Genomic DNA, 22,242 nt, shown 5'->3' on the forward strand with positions numbered 1-22,242 from the left:
TCATTTCATTAGCACTGTAACATGACATGATTATTTTTCTTCTTTTTTGACAATTTGGAAGGATTAATTTAATAGACCAAGTGTAAAAAGATTTCGAAGAAATTGCAATTAGTCGAAAGAAGAAGAAAATAGCAAAGATCTTTCGATGTCTGTTACTTGATTCCATTGATCAACCAATTTCGATAAAATGTTCAACATATCTGTAACTGAACAACGTCATCGTCCTACGTACATGAACTATGAACTTTCGCGCATTTAGAGGAAATTTAAAAATGCAAAATTGCGCAAAATATACATACATATATATGTAAACTCCCTAGAGTTCATGTAGGATAGGGATTCTTTTCGTTTTACGGGTAGCACGACAGGCTGTGTTTCATGGACAGAACGATCTTCCTTTGTTTTACGGACGGCCATTTGAAGAAACACGTTCTTCCCAAACGAACGGACAGAGAGTTACATTAGAGACAGATAAGGTTACAGAATAGTTATTTAAGATTTTAAAGACTGAAGGAGAAATATTGGTAGCTAAGGACGTTGAAAATCGATTCTCGATTTTCAGGTAAACATTGTATCAAAGACTTGTTATTTCCCGTGTAGATAACTATCGTTATTTATTGTTATAGACGCATATTAATTGTTTATTATTGTATTTTTAATTACTTCATAATAAAAAAACTCGATTTTCAGACTTCAGAATCGATCCCTGAATTATCCAATTATTGAACCTTATAAATCGACTTTCCCTACGCCATGTTGCTGAAAGTTAACCTACGCGTCGTCATGAACGAGAACGCAAAACAGTAGAAGATAGAGAAGATATAGAATCTATCAGAAGACCAGAAGACGAAATATGCTGTATTTTCCCCCCGGAATATCAAGAAGAAAAGTACCATCAACAATTATTCAGTTTACCAATAGTGAAGAAGGTCGCAAACAGTCTAACCAAGGTAGGCCAATGTAGAAATATTAAACTCACAATAGATGACGAGACAGCAACATTGTATATCAATACGGATTCAAGCTTCGCATTCCGAGACATTGTCTTAGAGGAAGCAGAAATAACTCGCACAAGAAAAACAAAGACGGAAATTGACATGGTAAAACTTCTAGAGACTCTCCGAAAATGAGATAAGAGGGAAATAGAGGAAATAAACTTCAATATAGAACAATTTGAAGGAACTCGAAAAGCCACAGACTGGATATCGGAGCATGAAGAGGAATGCAAAAGATACAAAATAAAAGGTAATGAGGAAAAAGTCAAAGGTTTAAGAAAGTATCTAGGAAAAACAGCAGAAAGAAAGCAGTACCAAAGGAATCTGCTGAAAGCTGAAGGACACAACTGGGAAGATTGGAGGAAGCATTTCTCAAAACTTTTAATCCTTTGAGTGCTGTGGGCCCATATAGGTGTCTGGTGAAAGCTATCAGTAAGGACTAAGGATATATATACTCGTTTTCTGTAAGTGACTGGCATGGACTAACGACACATGTATGGGTTTCTCAATTGTTCCAAACACCTACGTAGAAGTAATACTACTACATTTGTGTGAAATAAATATAAATGCATTCCTTACGGCATTAAACAAATGCCAATAGTGTCTCCTTATTGTTGAAGTGATCACCACTTGTAAGAAAACTCTACATATGGTTTTGTTAGTTTTCTCAAGCACTGAGATTTTCACATACAATTAAATTATTAACTTGTGTTCTATTTACTAAATTTAGTTTTCTAGTTTGTTACCCAAATTCTAGTTAATTGTAAATTTCAATGTTTATAAGAAATAATTAAAAATAATTAAAAAATTTCTTCAATCATTTAATATCGCGCAAAAGAATTGCTATAACTTATAACGATTTGTGCTTTGAATAGTCAATCAACAGAGTTCAATCTACCGAAAAATTATTTCGTCCATAGCGATCGTCAGCGCTAGATACGCGCTGTAAGTACGGACGGCATAGGCCGCGAGTATTCAGCACTCAAAGGTTAAGAGTAAAGGTTGGTCGGTAATACGATATGCTTACAATTTTATATACCTTTCAGGTTCGTTCATAGAATATACAATAGAGAAAGAACGACTAATATTGGAAGTAAAAGAAGTAAAAAGAAGAATGCCTGAAGATGTGAGGGTGCACCTGATTGTCATTGGATTACCTATCGAAATCCAAGATAAAATCGAAAGAGAAAGTATACAGTCAACAAATAACCTAATGGGAATTTTGGGACAATATGAAGATTGGAGAAACTGATTCCATAAAAATTATCCGTGCAGATCGATACCCAGTAATGACATCCAAAGAAATTCGAGTATGCGAGAAAGAAGAACATTAAATTAATTTTCACCTCGACAGACTGTCCATCCTCCAATGGACTAAACGAGAGGGTAAGTCAGACATTAGTAAACAGCATCAGATGTAAGATCAATTCGAAAAAAAAGAGAAACTGGACAAAAATTGCAGAAGAAAGCGTAGAAGAGTACAATAACACCAGACACAGTGTAACGGGATTTGCCCCAAATCATTTACTGTATGGAAAAATGATTGAAATCGTCCCTAAGGGAATAATGGAGAATAAGATAAACCTAAAAAGAGACAGAGGAGAAGCATTCAAAAACTCAACAAGAAATTTCGAACTCAACAAACAAAAATACGATAAAAAAAGAAGAGAATACGAATTTAAAATTGGTGATATAGTCTTCACCCACAACGGAAACAAAATGAATAGAAATAAGCTGGAAGAAATTAGGAAAGGACCTCTCAAAATTCTAAGAAGGATTTCAAACTTCATATATGAAGTGGATAACGGTAATCGGAGATCTGATGGGAATTTCTTCCACTCAAGTAAGCTGATCCCTTATAGAGAAGATAATTAACGATGTAATTATCAACACGAGGAGGGGAGATGTAAACTCCCTAGAGTTCATGTAGGATAGAGATTCTTTCTGTTTTAGGGGTAGCACGACAGGCTGTGTTTCACGGATAGAACGATCTTCCTTTGTTTTACGGACGACCATTTGAAGAAGCACGTTTTTCCCAAACGGACGGACAGAGAGTTACATTAGAGACAGGCAAGGTTACAGAATAGTTATTTAAGATTTTAAAGACTGAAGATTTAAGATTTAAAGATTGAAGAAGAAATATCGGTAGCTGAGGACGTTGAAAATCGATTCTCGATTTTCAGGTAAACATTCTACCAAAGACTTGTTATTTCCCGTGTTGATAATTATCGTTATTTATTGTTATAGACGCATATTAATTGTTGTTTATTTTTGTATTTTTAATTATTTCATAATAAAAAAAACTCGATTTTCAGACTTCAGAATCGATCCCGGAACTATCCAATTATTGAACGTTATATATATAATAATATAAAAAATAGTTAAAATATTCAAAGTACTATGATTTCTCTAATACTTGTTAGGTAAAACAATTTTCTACCGAGGTTCTTCTCTCTTAATTGCATTCTCGAAAATATGAATTTATATAAAAATCCGTAGTCTAGTCTAACTGATATAATATGTGTTGTTTAAATTTTACTACAGGCCCAGATAAAAAAGACGTAAAAAGTGACCTTTACTTCCTATTTCGAAATTCCAACCGTATTGCTATTTCTTCAAATTATCTTTACACGTCATCCAGTAATCTAATCTTTCTAACTTCCCCAAAAAGATGAAGTCGCTTGGCTGGATTTTAATAAAGTTATTATGTTTCAAGGAACGTGTGCTGATATTTGATCGTCATCAAGGAAGCCGTGCTTTGCTGTAATATTAATGAATCAGCGTATATTTATACTTGGGTAGATATTAAATGAAGATAATATATAGGATAAAGTGGAAGATAATATTTCAACAGATATCACAGAAATATAGTAGAAATATAGTACGATGATTATGATAATATGGACATGATACAATGGCTGAATGGATTTAATATGATTCTTTTAATTAATCGTGACGCTAGGTTTATCTCTGCATCGAATAATCAATTGGAACGTGGATATAAGGGTAAGAAAATTAAAATGGTGCGAGACAAGCGGTATGTAACTTTATAAAATTAAATCTGCTAAGGAAAATGTGCAATTTAACAGATAAAATAATTTATAATACACGCAACATGTTTATAAAATTTTTTTTATGAGACGTATTCAGATACAATACTTTCGTAAGCCCCTGTTTATTTGACAAGGTCTACAGCGTATTCACCGTTCTACTCTTTTCGCTAGATGCTGAGGGTACTCGATAATCGAGTGACTTTCGTGACTTCGAGTGATTTCACTCAACGTCCAACGAACAGCTCGAAGCCGAATACCAGGAATAGTAAGAAAGTATTTACCAATCATTTTAAAATCCTGGATAAATCACGTACATTTGTTAAAGATAAACAAAAGAACAGAATTAAATATTCCAGAGCTACAAGAGGCTCCGCCCTTTTTTTTCTTAACAAGCTCTTTACTATTCGTCATGAGAATTTAACAGCAACAATTTGTGTCTCGCGTGACTTACAAAATTTTAATAATAAGATCCAACTGTATAAGAGAGCTCTGGAATAATTTATTTCGGGTTTATTTGCATCTTATTTAAAGGGACAAAGTCCAAAGAGGGACTGATACTCTCTTTTTTTCCAGTTTCTTCTACACAGAAAGGAGGAGCAAGCTTACCCTTCGTACAATAAATAGAAGGAGCTACATACGTTTTTAATCGCGAAGATCGCGGTAAACTTACGAAATTTGGAAACGTCAAGGGTATCGTAAGGTTTCTGTGAATCCTTTTTATGGATTCCCGTGAGTCTCGATTTACTGCCGCTTTTCGTATTTCTTGTGCGTATTAAAGGACCTTGCACGACGCAATCTCAGCGGAAAATCTTAGCAATAAAACGTCCAGCTGTTAACCACAACTGGCATTGAAAAATTTGGAAATGTCGTAAAAGTCCAGATTGTCGAAGTAACACGTGCACGTTGTTCAAGTAACATCGTAAAAAACAATTTAGAGGAGACAATTATTATAATAGAATTTCTGGAATAATTAGTATGACGTGTGCCATGTGAATAAATAGTCGTGTTTGATGTGGTATTATTAGTTTCCAATCAAATTTAACTGTTCTTTTGGCAATCTACGTAAGAGATTCAAAGCAAACAAATCCATCGACTGTAAGTATTTATTAAACATTTCTAAACTCAAAATAAAAGAGGGAGAGAGAGAGAGAGAGAAAGAGAGAGACAGTAATGACTCGCCACTTTTTATTTTGCTAATCTAAAATAAATTTATTCAGCAGTTTACCAAGGCCCACCTTTACCTAGTTTGATGCAAATGAGAAACGGTAAGTGTTAGCAACACCATTTCCAAGAAACTTGAGGTACTATGTCAAACTTAGTTGACACGAGAAGCAACCACTGTACGCTTAACTGACGGTCACGGAATACATTACTTCTTGATACAATCTTCCTGCTTGATTTCCCTTTACCTTTGATTTTCTCCTACCTCTGGAAACCACTTTGGTATTTAATATTAACACAGTTCTTTAGATGGAACAACTAGCTCTCTCGATAAACTTAAATATAAATAGAGAACTTTGTTACGAATTTAATTTTAGAACAATTAGTGGAATGTTTGTCAATCTGCATTCAAAGTGAATAAAATTCGCGTTATGGAATTATTCCTTTCATAAATAAGCGAGTGGCTGCCGATTCAGATAAATTGAAAAATTAGTTGCGAAGAAGTAGAAAATGTTTTTTTTATTCCCGTAGTTTTCTTACGCCAGGCGAATTAAAATTAACAGAGTTTTCTTATCATGCAGATTTCTGCATGTTCATCTAATAAACTGGAAATTTGCCGCAAGCGGCAAGCCACGCCGATTCGCCGAAACTCTTATCGAACAAAATAACTAGAAACTTCTTCCCTCGCTCTACTTTCCATACATGCGCTAGTTTCTCTATACATATTCGTTTTTCCATTTTTGTTGCAAACGCTTCTTCGCTTCGATGATCATAGGTTGATAAATCAAAGGCTTTATTCGAGCTTATTCCAGTCGAATTTTTTCCTTAGTTTTAATCAAAATTCCCTTCCATCCGTATTAATTTTGTCACGTATAAGCAGCTGAGTTTAATTTCGCTCTTCGTGCACGAACTACAATTCGTGAAATACAATTTATATGACCATCAACTCGACGGTCCACATTTACACGAATTTTTTCGACCGTATTTTAAATGCCATGAAATATCGGACCTAGTCAGAATATAATTTCTATCAAATTATTCGCGTACATTGCAATATTATTCGCTGTATTTCTTTGCACACTATACGTAGTATCGGGTAAAATGCGATGGTCCATGAAAGTGTTCGGAGAATTATCAAACCACTTGTACGTGTGTCGTATAAAACATTTCGAAACTTTATTAGCATTGTAATGAGACTGTAATATTTGCAAAATTTTAAATGAGTATGAAATCTACTCGCAATCGTTTTGAGGGGTAGTTTCATGCATATGAATTTTCTGTTTGAAGAAACAAAGGATGATGTCTAATATAACGAAAAACGACTGTTCAAATACGTCGGTGCCTTTTATGAAGCTCGTAATCCCTTGCTCGTAAACATTTTCAGATTTCTGTCAAATTTTCCCAATATAATCGCCAGTCTTTCTTTTGATATAGGGTTAATCAAGTTTTAACATGTTTCGCGCAACACACATACTATATTGAGGAAACTCGTTAATGGATAATTTACAGAAGAATATTGTCTCTAAAGCGCGATGCAAAGAAAAGACAGTGGTTCGACGATAATTCAATACGAATTACTCGTGAAAATGGATGCACGTTGCAAATGACCACGTTGTTAATTTAAAACGACGTTAACAGCATCGTGATCACACATTGTCGGACCCAAGGCATTAATGTTTAAAATTAGAAAACCACTTGCAAGTCTGGCTATATATTCGCGTGTTAGAACACTCTGGCCGAGCAAAAAATGTTTGCCTATGAATTATTCGCCACTTCTTCTGCTGCACGTATTTGCGTACATATGTGTTGCGCTCTATTTTTTTACCCCGCACGACAAAATCTTTTTCGTATGGTTCATGAAAAATCACACTTCTTGTGAACTCATAATTGGCAGATTTCTCGGTCAAGTTGATCCACAAACACATATTTCTTAAAGATACGTATACAACAATTAAATGTAAACGGAGATTTGTTTCATCTTCAGAACACCATAAATCATCTTAATCTCAAAATTATCATAAATATTGGAAAGAATACTCTACTTTGGTTATATCACATATTTTTCAATATTTGTCTGCATTTTTGTATCTTTAAATTTTTCACAAGTTCGATGATTCGTCATAAACGAAATATTTAATTGTCAGATCCTTTTGTATCCTTCGATTATCAAATTATTTTCAATATTCCGCACTACTTTTTATTCTATATATTAATTATCGTCAAATCTAAAAGTCTATCTAAAAATCTATCGTCGAGAATTATCTCGTAGTTTTTATTTCGGACCGATTTTCCGTTAAAAATTATTAAAGTAACTCCTCTGTAAGCTGCAAATGTGCTTGCAATTATTTCTAATGATATTAGAATTTTACGAACGCTTTCGTGTTTGGTCATCTTGTAAAATAAAGTCGAACGGACTTAACTCGATGTGTCCTGTTTATCGGTAACTCGATTCGTCAGAGATTTCGTAAATAATACCTTTTACTCTGCCTTCCTCTTTCCACCACTGTAGGACTTTGGCCTTCGTAGATCCGCTCCGCTTAAATTCGCCGCGTTTCACACGCGTTCAGTTCTGGCAATCCTACAATGCACACTTATGTGCTATTCACTCGTTACGTTGTCGCAACCCGGTGCTTCGTCGTTTCACGTTCCTTAGACCTTCAAGTCGACGAGATACTCTTCTTTGGCATTCAAACAAGAATCTATGGAACCAGAATATAAGAAATTAAAATGAAAATCAGCCGGCCGTAAAGAAATTCAGATTTCCATGAAAAAATTCGAATTTGTTTCTTTATTTACCACTGTGATAAAATGGTGGAGATTAGAAGGAAATCACTTAGCCGAAACATAAAATATGAAATGTCAAAGCTTGTTAATCTACGTATTACTTTTCTAACGTTTCTATCTATTATCGTGATTGCTATCGTACGTCTAATACTTTTTATTATTATTACAGGTAATTATTACTACAGGTAACTTTTTCAAATAGGGTGTTTAGAGTAGGTCGTAATCATTTATTGTTACAAGGAGAAAATCCACCGATGGATTCACTCCGAGATATCAATTCGTCGAAATCGACAGCGCGCCGTAAACTGAAGCGGAACTGGGATTCGTCGAGGATCCACGCTCCCTCGACGCAGTCGCAAAACACGATGCATCGTTTTGTCTACTCTTTCTCCTCTTTCGACGCCTGACATTGGCTGAAGGGCGCGCCTCCTCGAACCACCCGTTTTTTTTTCAAATCGTAATCAAAAACACACCTATTCGATCTAGGAAGAATGTTCACGTTAATCTATTTCTCTGTTCGACCTTTTTCTACCATATACTACAATCAAACACCCAATATTCCAATTGTATTTTTGTCAAATCAACAAATTCGGTAAGCAGATTCCGTACGATGAATTTCCTTGTATACTGAATGATGTAATTTAATCGGAGTTAATTAGAAATTCACGATAGACAGTCACGTTGAATTGTGGATAAATCATAACTGAAATATCTAATTATACAATCGGTTTAATTACATTATCATGGATGCAACATTCGTGCAAATGATACAATGAATTAGGAGTACACATAAACCGCGCGAGGATAAATATTCCGCGCCAATTTGGAATCGCTGAAGAGAGCTCGCGTTCATAAGTGGCAATGATTTCCCGTAGGAATGCATCTGTTGCATTTGGTCGTTCTGGATTAAATCAATACGACGCAACAGTAGCCAAACAGAGGCGTTATTTATTTTGCATCCTCCACCGTATTTTTCTTTCAGCATCGTCACCGATGGTCACTCCGGCGGATTAGCCACGCCAGGAATTTCTAGAATCGACCAGATTACGACTACGCAGCGCCGCGTTCCTTGTTGCGTTTGCGAATCCACTTGGAATTCAATTAGAATTCCTATGGTAAGTGACAACAACCAACAGATACACATCGAACCGTGACGCATACAGTTGTAGAATTTCAAGTTCCTCGTGCCGAAACGATTGGTAACCGTGTTCAGAAGAAAGAAAAGCACGCTAATTCTTCAGTCTGCAAGATTCGATAGTTACGATCGCCAGTTGTACACTGTTATACCGTGAATTGTGTACGAACGCGCGACGAAGATTTCAAGCATTTTGTGCTGAAATAATTGCTAATCGTACTGCACGAAGAAAAAGGAAATACGCAAATTTTTTGATATTTGAGTTTCGATAGTTGTGGATGGCAAAACGTTTGTAGATTCAATAACACGTGGCAAGGATTTCAAGTTTCTCCTGTCAAAACGATTGACGACCGAACGACGACGACGACGACAAAACGAAGGAAGGAAACAAAATTCCGGCTCTGAGTTTCGTTAGTCGCGAAACGTTCGTAGATTCGTTAACATGTGACGAAGGTTTTTAGTTTCTCGCGTAGAAATAATTGGCAAATGTGCCAAAAACATAAAACTTTGCTAATTTTTTAGTTTTCGAATTTCGTTGGTCGCGATCTTGGGACGTTCGTGAACGATTCATTAATATGTAACGAGGATTTCAAGTCTGCCACGTCGAAACGAGTAACACGAAAAAATAAAATTCCGCTAATCTCTTAATCTTCGAGTTTCGTTGGTCGCGATCGCAATTCGTTCGTACACGACTCGTATTGTGGATCGATGGTGAGATAGGAAATTGCGTTAATTTATATATTTGGTTAATTTATGCTTTCGTTGGAAATTTCGTAGCCTTTGCTCGCTATTAATCGACGAATTACTCTAATATGCTTCGCTTCTAAATTACTGTAAAAATTGCGCCGCATATACCAATGTAATTTCGGTCTATCGGGAGTGTCGATCAATTTTCCAGCGTGAATATAATTCTGCAAGTGTCGAATCATCTACCACGCAGAAATGGATCCTGTCGGTATACAGCTGCTACTGGAGGTCCGTTTGATCGATTACGATAAAAAGACGGACTTTTAATAAAATTATAGAGCCAGGAACAGGCTCTCCATTGAAAGGAGAAGATCTTCGTTCAACAAGCTTCGAGGTAAGCAGAGATATTGACTCGCCGTTGTAACAATTAATCCTATTAATTCTCGATTTGCTCGATGGTTCCTTTTCCTCACTGATACTTGCGATTTGTCCTTTGTATCGTGTTCACAATCGTTTCGTTAAAGTCCTGATAAATTTCAGTGTATTTAAATTCAACTTTCAACCCTTCAATTCCAAACGAAATATAAACAGAAGCTTCGTGGTTTTTATATATTCAACTCGTTTGATAGATATTTATTTTATCCTTTTTATCTCGGTTTAAAACGTTGATGTTTTTGTCGTCGGATTAACTAGATCAATTGACAGTGATACGTATGTTCACAGATTCGTGTTTCGTCATTTCCTGTTTGCTATCTATTTTTCCTTTTTTGTGTTCCATTCATTTTCTTTTCCAATTATATCGTCTCTACTAAACAAGCAAACAGAAAGGGAGAGGTAGAGAGAGAGAGAGATAATTTTGTGGTATTTTTGGAACAGCATCTTCTTCAGGTTATCCGAAATTTTACCACCCTTCCTTCTGTCACCAAGTTATGATTGACCCTGTTCCATCCAAACGAATAAAATGGGCGCCCCGCAATCACTGTCATCTTCATAACCCACATGCTTCAGCTACAAAAGGATAGTGGGTGGTCCAGATTTGCCGCTTATCTACCAATCGTTATGCCATCCTGTCTGGTTTGGTTAAGTAGGAAGCAAATAGGGATACCCTAAGCGGGTTTGGCGTTTCGTTGAAATCGCTATAAAGGTATACACGGTACAGTCTGGTCTCCGTGCCAACGCAAAAGGAAAATACAGCATGAAAGGAAAATACATTGGTCGATGAATGTCCCGAGGGAAGAGGAATAAGACCCGTCGACGCAAAATCTTAATGGATTTCGTGTCTATCTCAAAGAAAGCTTCTAATAATCGAATATACTAAATACCACTAACATTATGAGATATCTGAACGTGTTTCAGTGTTTATAAAAAAAGAAAACATTTGATACTTTATTTTATGTGCTCAGCAGTTCTAAAGTATATAGACTTTATAAGTATATAGACTAGGTATATAGACTAAGTATATAGACTAGTATATAGATATAAAATGTATTTTAATCAAAGAGTTATTTAAATGAACCTGCAAGCTTTTTATTCTTTATAATTGCCATAACTGCGTATAATAGAATATTACGATACAATTACATTGACATTTAGAAACCAATATGGAATAATTAATATAAATTATTAATAATTATATATAATGATTAATGGAATTATTAATTGCATATCTGCTACTATTTTGTAATTACGTATCTTCAGATTTTCCAATTTGCAATATAAATTAAATTCAAGAGCAAACTGGGTATATCCAAGCTTAATTTTCCCCTCCGTTTAAATTTTTTAAATATTTGAAAAATTTCTAATTATCGATATCTCGTTTACACTGTACAATTCATTATACTATACGCCCATGAAATGAAAGGTTTGAAGTTTTCCCAATAGAAATAAATGTTTGAGGAAGTATAATTGTATGAAACGTTAAGGATCGAGGATCTAAAGAGATCATTTAAATGTATAATTATTTATTGATTCTACAAGAAACATAGTTAGTGCTGTTTCCGATTTTTAATTTATTATTGCGTACATTTCTGTAAAATTCTAGTTAACCAAAAGCGTCCAGATACTTGTGAATGGTAGTGTATGTACTCTAGTAAGGAAAAAAAAAAAAAGAAAAAGAATAAAGGAAGCTAACAAGGAACGAGGGAAAAATGAATCAACGTTTATTTTAAATTCTGTATGGTAACTTTTCAGTGCAGCCGCTCGAAGTTTCCCGCGATTAATTTACACGATGTCGAGTTAGTAGAACTTCGCCGCTGGTTCAAATCCATAACTTTCGGTATGACGGCTGTGGTTTTATCGCACTCGACGCGACAGTAGTTTGTACGTAGCCTATCTGTTGGAAATTATTGAAGAGGAATTAAAGCAATCCTGATGCGTGCAATGATTGAAACCTATGTTATTATCGAAGTTAAAATGTCTCGATAATAGTATTATGCCATTTTTCTCTAACGCTATGAAAAGACGCCTTGTTGTGTTTCATAGAGGTCGCGTGTACAAAAGAGAAACTAAAAACATAGGAGTTAATTGAAACGAAGTAAAACTGGGAAGTGTATCAAAGAAACCAAAATCTCGGTATATTTTTAATTATGTTAATTGAAGCTAATTCTATTATGAGCTACGAATGTTTATGCATATTTATATTTTTGATATAATTAAAGACATCAAGTTTAATTACAGTTTAATTAAAGATTTCGCTCACTGAACATTATAACGAGTACTATATTCTGAATATTTTATATTATACTTTTGTTTATTGCGTTTTCTTTACATACTCATTTTTGCATACTAATAACTTATAACAATAATAACTTATAATGTTACTGGTAAGTTTAATTATACAAGGAGACTTTGTAACTGCATTACAATGTCTCTATACAAATTAAAATGATACTATTTGCTCCGCGCGTTAAGAGTTATGCATAGTTACGAAGGAAACAATTCCGCGCTCAATTTCGGAATCAAAGTGACATGGTATGTACACGATACGACCTATCGGGTTCGATGATGCCATTTTCACGCTACAATCGATGCAATCAAGAGCATTTAAGTTGACCAGAGCGTCGTTGGAATACCAAACGATTCCGTTACCTTATGCCAACCACTATCCGTTAAATCGCAAACGTCGATTCGTAGTATTCTGGTCGAAATGGGACAGACATTATGCAATTCACTCACAGAATTTTTCGAGGTATTTGGTTTTTAGCAATCTTCATGTAGTTTCGGATTTTTTAGAGAAATTCTTGATATTTTGTTTCTTTTATTGCCATTGGTTAATTCGTAATAGATAGTTCAACTGACCAGAAATTTACGATATCACAACATTGTCGCACTTTGCGCGCAATCACCGTTATTCCCGATATATGGTAACTGATGTCCTCTCATAGAGTCGGGAATGGTATTCTAAAAGAAATTCTGTGTCTGCGCCGTTCTAGTCGTAATTCGACGAAAGTATGCATTTCAAAACAACAAATCTCATGAAAGAACAGGTGTTATTACGGTAACATTTTCCTCTCATCGAATTCCAATTGAAAATGTCAAATTTCTTTGCATGGCGCTTCCACAGGCATTCTTTTAGAAGTATATCCCTAATATTTTTTTTTTCTAATTTAGCAGCAATTGCTAGGCTGGATTAACGATAGGTATTAAACTCATAAATAAGACCTTTACTACGGTTCACGGTATGGTTATTGAATCCCCTGGTAAAACTTCGAGAAATATTGACAATACGTTTTATGTCTTTTTATAGTATTCCAATGGATATAATGTCCGCCATTTTTTTTCAATTTATGTGTCTTTAGGAACACCGGGAGACCATGATATATTCCAAAGTGATTTTATCCCACATATTTTTTCGAATTTAATTAAGTGATACTTTACATGCATAGAAATGGTATTTTACGATGGCTTAATAAAAATTTCCTTTTGGAACCATGAAAAAGTAGACGTTCTTTTAATATCCATTTCCTTTGGTTATATCACGTAAATAAGTGCCATCTATGCTGCAATTTCATCGTAAAAGCAAGCCAAACTTTTCAGTTGAGTATTCGACGAGAGAGTTGAAGATAGCTTCCGTTAGCTAACACTGCCTCCATCTGGTGGCCGTTACATACATTATTCCCAATGCGGGAGATTCTGATCGATGAAACCCAGAATCAGCGCGCTCCATTATCCCTCCTGGATAAGAACAATCGCACCTTTCTCTACCGCAAGAGTAAAATACCAACGATAAAACACGAATCTGAATATCCCACATGCCTTCCATGAAAAGTAAGCTTTGAACGCCATCTGATACACGCTTGATCCAGGAAAAACAAGCGAAATTTTTGCCAGCTTTTTGTTACTGACATCTACGAAACGACACACTTTAGCATTTGCTGGCTGTCCGTAATTTGTCGAATAACTTTCGAATTAACCATGCAAATTTTTCGCTCGACGTGATTTGCGTGCTAGTTTTAAAGTTACTCATTCGTACAGCGATAATACCTCAAAATTGCTCCTCGCTAAGTTTACTTACAAAATTGCTATCTCGCCATACAACAGATTAAACCGACAGATCTATAATCGGCTTATGTTTGTACCGTGATAAAAAAGTTTGCTCGTATAATCGGTTAGCCAAACGAACGAGGGCGTAAGGTCCTCGCGGCGCCTGTTTCGCTGTGGATTCGTTTAGTGCCGCAAGAGAAACAAACAGTTGCTTTTTCCGTCGCAGTAAATTCATTCGTTTCACGGATCACTGTGTAGCTATGCATATATGGCCAGGTGGGAAAAGCACGACACTAGTTTGAAATGGTAGGCAGTTTCTTTGAAAGAGCTATGCCCCACTCGACCGGAATTATAAAATCAGAGTCGAGTGTTTGCACCAAATATTTGGTCGGAGAACGAAATGGCAGGGAGGAGAGAAAGAGAGAGAGAGAGAGAGAGAGAGAGAGAGAGAGAAAGAGAGAGGGATGGGGAGAGGGGCGAGAAAACGCCTCCATTCGAGGCCACACGGTGTACACTTCACTGATCCATATTTCAGAAGACGGCCAACTTTCGTGTATTCAAAATTCAAACACATGTTCGAATCGAGTCGCGAAACTCCAATATCGAACCACCGGGACGATATTTCATATTCCATCAACAAGTCTTTTCGAATATTACATTTTTATTTGCCTCCTGGTGTTATGTAACAGCATGTTCTGTAATTCAAGTCGAGTGGTTTTCCCAGATACGAAAATTGTATTTGACGTCGTTCAAGGGAACACACTAACTTTAGAGTTTGAAACAGTGAATTTGTTTTTTGTAATTTTTGTGAAATTACTGATATCAGTTCAAATTTGTGACAAAATTACGGAAATAAATACGCGGGAAATTCTTAATTTTTATTCTAACATTTCTCTTAGATATTTTCGAAACTATGGTTCTTTACCCGGTCGTTATAACATCTACGGAACTATTGGTGAATTTGTTCAAGAAGGAATATATTTTACACAATGCACTCTACAATGTAGAACAGGATTTAAATCATGATTTATTCAGTTATTCACGACTTCCTTATTCTCTCTCCATCCTCTTTATTGCTTAATCCTTCATTGTGTCATCGGTATTTAACAATTTGCGTATTATGTGGTTGAAATAGCGGTTCAAGTAACCGCAAAATGAGTTCCATTTACCACTGTTGAAGGCGATTAAGAAATTTTAATTAAGGCCAACTACGATGGTACGTATGGACGTTTGAATATTCGCACAGTGGATAAATTCCCGGCGACGAGGACTCGTTCAAGCATGTCAACTCTTTATCTTAAACCGTTTTAATTACGATGGGACACGGAGTGGAATCCGCTAAGTCGATATGTGCAGATGGCATTGACGTGCACCTCAATACAACTACGATCACGTGAATGAAGTAAGTCTGTTCGTGGCTCCTTATTCTACTGCGAGAGTCCTTGCGTTTTGAGTATTCTCAGAAGAATCATAATGCAACGAAACGTAGCTATTACCACGCTTTTTAGCTTCAATAATTCTTATACAAGGTATTTTCTATTTTGTCGTTAAAAAGGTAAGGGAATTTTCAAGCGAAAATAAGAGAAATCTGTTGTAGCGAATTTCACAGTAAACGCTTTATTACAAAGTTATCAGCCACTATTGAACACAGTTTGAAATATAAAATATGCGCATGGGAACAAATTTGTTGTTGCAGAATATATAAAAGTAACAACGCAGGAAGAATTAACACAACTAATTAATAAGTTAGTTGTTGATATTTGATAATATTCTCGCGATATCTTCAATATAATAAATTTGATTTATTTATTTATGATTTATGACGAGTTGGTCGACTATTTTTACACATTTATGGGAATTTTCAAGCTGCAAAAATACACAGAATATAAAACATAAAAAATGTATTTGAGTATTTTATTTACAAGTTCATGTCAGGTCTTACTAACGAAATGTTGTTATTTGTTATATTTAATAAATAAAATAATTCTCTACCTCGGGTGCATTTTTTAAATCAATTTTATATCCATAAAAAATATGCATTTGCATAAATAGTTTACTGCTAAATTTTATGTAATATCTTTTTCTTATTTTCACTTGTAGATTATGCTCTCATAGTTTGACTAAAAAAATTTTACGTTTTACACACCCTACGTGCGATACATATATCACATAAGCGAATTATAACTCGGCTAACATTTCTCACACGTTAATTTGGAAAAATATCGGCGATCGTACAGCAATAGAGTCAATAGGGGATCTTTTCGCTTGAAAGATCGACGAGCAACTTTTTAATTCGCTACAATCTGCAGTTGTTTCAATATTTAACCGTATCGTGATACGTTTTAGTCCGTTTGTATACAATCTGTATGAAACAGAATCATAAAGCTTTTAATCCTGTTCAAGCAATCTAGTGAACCATAATGGCATGCATTCCTTTATTGTGAATTCTGCCGTAAAAACAATAGATGTTATGAATATTTCTCATACTCTTTCTCGATTTACGTGCACATGGATTAATAAATATCTATAATAATTGTTTCGAGAACCTAAACACCCACGGAAGATATCAATTTGGGCCAGAAAAAGAACTCCACCAGTGAAAAACAGCATCGATCTCAAAAAGTAAAATTCTAGCAGTAAAAAGAAAACAGCACACGCGTAACAAAAAGGACGATCTAACAATAAAAATAAATGTTTAAGTGGGCGTAACAATATCAGGAGGATTTTAGAAATGAGAGAGACACTTTGACGATTACGAATAGAAGAAATTACAATACCAGGAAATAGTAGAAAAACCAACGTAAAGATACAAAATCAAACGGATATCATCGATCAAAAGGCGCAGAGATTGCTAAAAGAGATTGCAACGATAAATGAAGGTATTGGAGAAGAAAATTCTATCGACGAAAGAGATAGAAAGAAAGAAAGAACGTGAAAAGGAGAGGGGCGAATTGCACGATGTCTTGACTCGGAAACGATCTGCAAATTCCTAAGATATTCTAGGGTTTATAGGGGCGTATGCCAGAAATCCAAGGACGACTTAAGGTACAATGGAATTGAACTATAAAGTTTTCAACGCGAAAGTACGATAGTACCATCTACGTATACATGTTACACATCGATATCATGTTATGCGTGTAACTGAATGTCGCTTGCATCCACCCATCACCTTCTGCCATTACAATTATATTAACTTTCCATGAATATCATCGCAATAAATCAAGAATCCATTTAATGCACCGTAGCTGTAACATTTCTATGCGAACTTATATTCAGCGATTCCTTATCGGTAGAATATATTAATTTCCATCGAGATCTGATCGATGGAATGAATTATGCTTGGTTACCGCGTGACGGCCACCTCGACATCAACGTGGTAAACGACGTCAATGGTGAAACTCGATCAGGTTGATCGAAATCGAAGGATCACCGATTCACAGGGGTAGCTTGCTATATCGCGACCGGTCGACGGCCGGTGGGGGTTGCTTCCTGGGTCGCACTTTCTGGTGTGGGTAGAGCAACCACCGCCAGTAGTATCACGGTGACGAGCAGACGCGGTTGTCTTCTACCTTTCTCGCCGATTTCTTGGTTTTCGTTCAGTATCCGCTACGGCCACCCTCGAAACGACGTTCATCAATCGTAAGTAAATTGTCACTATTCTACGACACGTAAATTCCTCGAGACATTTGAATCTTCCTTCCCGGATTTTCGCCCCGTTTGTCACTTTGCCTCCTTTTGTCCTTTCGCGCGTCTTGTGTGATCAATGACGGGACGTGGAAATCAAGCGTAGATCAAAGTAAAAGTGAGGAAAAGTTTGTGTAACGATACTCTGCTCTATTGATATTTCTAGGTATGTGTGGAATTTCTGGCGCTCAATTCAAAAATAAAAGCTGCACGTTCGATCGGTAAAACAGTCGATCAACTCCTAACGTTCCGACGCAGTTACGTTGCACAAAGTGTACATTTTAATCGATAAACTTGCATGTATCGCGTAAATGATGTTTTTGTAAGAACGGTGCGTGCTTTTCATCGATTTTATTGGCTACGGGCAATCTGTTCCATAGAGTCTATTTAGATTAAACCACAGTTTTTCGTCGCGTGAGACCAGACCGCAGCATCTAACAATGCGATGTCTATAGTCACGTCATTGCATTACACGCCCCCCTCGTCGGTTAAACGATCAATTTTAATTACGCGCACGAAATTGTGCCGCTAATTTAACGAGTAACTGACATGCCAGATCTCGTCACTAATCTTCTTGTTCGACACTCAATGATGTCTCCTTCGTTTTATTCAAATTGTATGCAAATACGCGTTGGATAGTTATCGCTCCGACGAAGTTACCGCGCGGACCACGACATCTATGTTCGATATCAACGTGAAAATTCAACGACACGAACTTTGAATCGGACACAAGAGGTTAGGAATTTGCAGTTTGCTTTGCATTTTCTAACTAATATAACTAGACAGAAGCTGAACTATCTAAGGATGATAGAGCGGATGACTATTTCTGGAAATTGAATTATTATTTTATCGCTAGATAAAAAGAAACATTCACTGGCGAACACTCCCTTACCCTCACGCAGGCACTAGCTGTACACACATGCACATATCTTAACCTAAGCCTACGTGTCTCGTAAGAACTGTACCATCTCGTTGTTGTCTGCTGATTTTAAAACTAAACAGAAGCTGTATTCCTTTAAACTATTTACAATGTAACATTTATCCTAACTCATACATTAACGCTACAATTAATAAATTCAAAGAACGCCGTTTCGGGGATAGCAGAGCGTAGGTAGAGATTTCTACCAAAGCTATTAGTCGAGAAATTCTGATTAATTAACATTACAAGTGGCAATTTCCTAGAGAGAAACAAATCAGAATTATTTTGTCGAGGACTGTTACGTGTTAGAGTACGTAGGGGTATTTTGTAATTTGCATTTATCCGGTATAACTTAATATATGGAAATTTATATTTTTATTCGTGTTTTTAAATTTTGTTCATTATATTTGTCTTAATCTTGTTTCGATTAAGATTTTCATTAGAATATTTCTATACGAGTCTACCGTGTTATCTGTTTGACAGATTCAATAACAAATTAGGATTGTTCTTTCGAAATAGAATTGTGACACGTTGAATAGGAAATTTTCTAACTTGCATCCTTGTGGTGAAAAATTTATATGCTTTTCAATCTGAAAATTTTACTTAAAGGAAACTCGCCTTTCCTTTAGAACTTATGCTTTTCGTTGAATTTTGATCGATTTTCATTGTGAATTACTACGCTAATTTTGTGCAGAGAAACAAACACAGATTTGTTCTTTTGATAGAGATCTGTTTTATGTTAAATGGAAAATTCCTACGTAAAGGTTTCGTCCATGGCATTTTCCTACCGTCTTGATCGTTGAACCTCGATCGATAGAACGTCTCTAACGATATTTTAACATTCCGGTTATTTTGATAATTGAACGTTCCACGGGAGAATGATTCTCCATGACTTATTATCGTGTTTGGCCTCCTTGCTTCCGTGACGATCAATATTTGGATCGTGGCTTGCTTAGGATGCTTAAGGTTAGATTAACTCGTATTTTTATGCGTCCCCAGCTCGCGTTATCGGATCGCGCACCTTTTACGACCAATTTCCCGTTTCTTTCCGGCATTCTGCACCCGATCGCCACATTTACGGCGTCGAATCGATGAAAATGTAACACAAAGGTTGCAAAGATGGACAACGAATTACGTAACACAAAGGTTGCCAGCACCGACGAAGAATTCCGTGATGCATTCAGACAACGCGTAAGAAACCGACTCGTTCTCTCTCAGAAGCACTTTCGATTAATTTAACATCGAACTGGTCTATGAAAAGCTTTCAGAAATTACATTATTTAGGAAACCGGTGGTGAGATGCATTCGCGATTCGAACGAGATCAAAGGAATTTTCTCGAATCTTCTAATTCGATTTTAGAAAAATACGATCGCGAGCTGCCTTTATTGTTACATCCTTGCGTTCGTAGTGTCGCACGTATATTCTAAAAGTGTCACAACTGAAAACTATGAGGAAAGAACACGATAAGTTTCTTATTCTCTTTTGATAAAAAACAGCTTTATAATTCAGTACGCCGTCGATCAGCCTATTACCTCAATTGCTTTTTGACTCTGGAAGTAAACATACGTTTCCCCATTCTCTTCGCAAATTTTCGAAATTTATCTTGTTTCATTCGTTTATTCATACGGGCAATACTCTTTGGTTTAAGCATAATCAACACGAACATACATTTATCAACGTTTTACGGTTTTATCCACTTTACCCGGAAACACGTGCGTATCTCGAGAACAATAAAACAGATATTACACGATTTCGAGGGGTTTATCATGGTGATGTTTATTTCACCCCGAAGAGTCCTTGAAAAGCCCAATATTTTCTTATTCCACGTTCCTGCAACCACCATACAACATCAAAACATTTTCAGAACATTACCTGCTTCTACTACTACGTACTTTCCGCATAAAATATTATCGAAATATTAAATCTCAAACTTGATATATCGACATTATTGGCGTTATCCATTTCTCCGGTAGACTTTATACATCATTGATGGTTCTAAAAAGAGCTGTTTATGCGAGTACGTGTGTATGCACCGAAATACTATCCCTGAAACGACTAGTCGTTTCTAGATGTTTAATACAACTTCGCATCCTTCTTAAGAATTAATGTCCGGATATGGGTTTATGCAAAAAATATAAATAAGAAGCGCTTCAACGTCAGTTATGAAAATATGAAAAAAAAAGAATATAGTTCCCATTTAAAAAACACAAGCGTTACTTTCACAGGGCTTTTCAAAGTTATTCCAGCATAAAATAAATATCGGCATAATATGACCCCGTCAAAATTGTATAACATTTGCCTGAAAATTAATTTTCTTGTCTCATCTATAGTTTTCGAAATATTTCCAGATAAAACTGACACACTGTATAATTGGAATATGGCGTTTGTCATACGTGATACAAAGACGAAGACGAATGTCAAGCGTTTTAAATGTATTCTTATAAACGTGGGCAACGATTTACAGAAAAAGCGTAGCTGGCGCGTGAGCGAGTGGCGTGGTCACATATACGTTTAACACAACTAAATATCGGATGTATAGAATAAGGGAAATTTTCTGAATGTCCCCGGAGAAACATCGAGCTCCGATAGCTGCAGAATTTCCCAGCAATTTATAATATAGTCGTTTGCAATTTTGAAGACAAATGTAGTAGCATTGGCAATGAATCTATGCGGTTCCAACGTAAACAACCCGAGAGACGTTAAAAGTAAATCGTAGTTTTAAAAAATTGCTGCAGCGGAGTCGCCAATTTTAGAAACAACAAAACGAAGAATTCTATGTAGAGAGAACAGTGTTCGAGATGCGGGACAAACAGAACGGTATAGAGTTCTCTGTTAGAGGATTTTAAAAATTTGCCGACGGTCTAGCGATAATGGCGATATTCTTGTAGCTGCTTCGCAATTTGGAAGATTAGGCGTAAATATAATTATTAAGACAAAGTACTATTTTTATATTCTCATTTTATATCTCCGATTTTCTTTTAATCTCTCTTTGGCTGTTTTCTTATCTAAACTCTGTTGAAAGGATTGAAAGTGAATTAATAGATGACGTACGCTAAGAACTCTACTCAAAATCTCAGTCTGTATCGTAAAATCATTTGCAGTGTACATGGAATCGAATAACAAGTGATACAATAATAATATAAATATCAGAATTGATGAAAATTGAGATCAAGAAATAGAAGTATAAAAAGAATATTAATTATGTTACATCAGATGGACGAGAGACTTCATCGTCTAACGTTTTAAATGAAATAACAATTCTTAAACGTTTCGATAATTTCTTAGTGATTCTTCAATTTTAATCAAGTTATCATGTTTCTGTTATCTCAATTTGTATACAT

At 35.7% G+C, this 22,242-nt stretch overlaps 2 long non-coding RNA genes across 12 annotated transcripts; both read left to right on the plus strand.

Moving 5' to 3' along the window:
• The first annotated feature begins 254 nt into the window (after positions 1 to 254).
• Positions 255 to 5,433, plus strand: LOC126928002 (uncharacterized). Of its 11 annotated transcripts, none has more exons than XR_007716149.1 (8): positions 257 to 562; positions 691 to 1,245; positions 2,042 to 2,381; positions 2,458 to 2,874; positions 2,949 to 3,178; positions 3,712 to 4,001; positions 4,220 to 4,321; positions 4,622 to 5,433. It is a non-coding gene; the product is annotated as an uncharacterized LOC126928002 (long non-coding RNA). The 11 variants fall into 11 exon arrangements; XR_007716147.1 differs by having other exon boundaries at positions 258 to 562; positions 4,220 to 4,313; XR_007716144.1 differs by having other exon boundaries at positions 3,712 to 4,321.
• A 9,740-nt stretch (positions 5,434 to 15,173) lies between these two features.
• Positions 15,174 to 17,532, plus strand: LOC126928003 (uncharacterized). Its single transcript, XR_007716151.1, has 3 exons — positions 15,174 to 15,826; positions 15,895 to 16,919; positions 16,998 to 17,532. It is a non-coding gene; the product is annotated as an uncharacterized LOC126928003 (long non-coding RNA).
• The last annotated feature ends 4,710 nt before the right edge of the window (positions 17,533 to 22,242 follow it).

The sequence above is a fragment of the Bombus affinis genome, unplaced genomic scaffold (assembly GCF_024516045.1).
Source record: "Bombus affinis isolate iyBomAffi1 unplaced genomic scaffold, iyBomAffi1.2 ctg00000433.1, whole genome shotgun sequence".
Taxonomy (NCBI): domain Eukaryota; kingdom Metazoa; phylum Arthropoda; class Insecta; order Hymenoptera; family Apidae; genus Bombus; species Bombus affinis.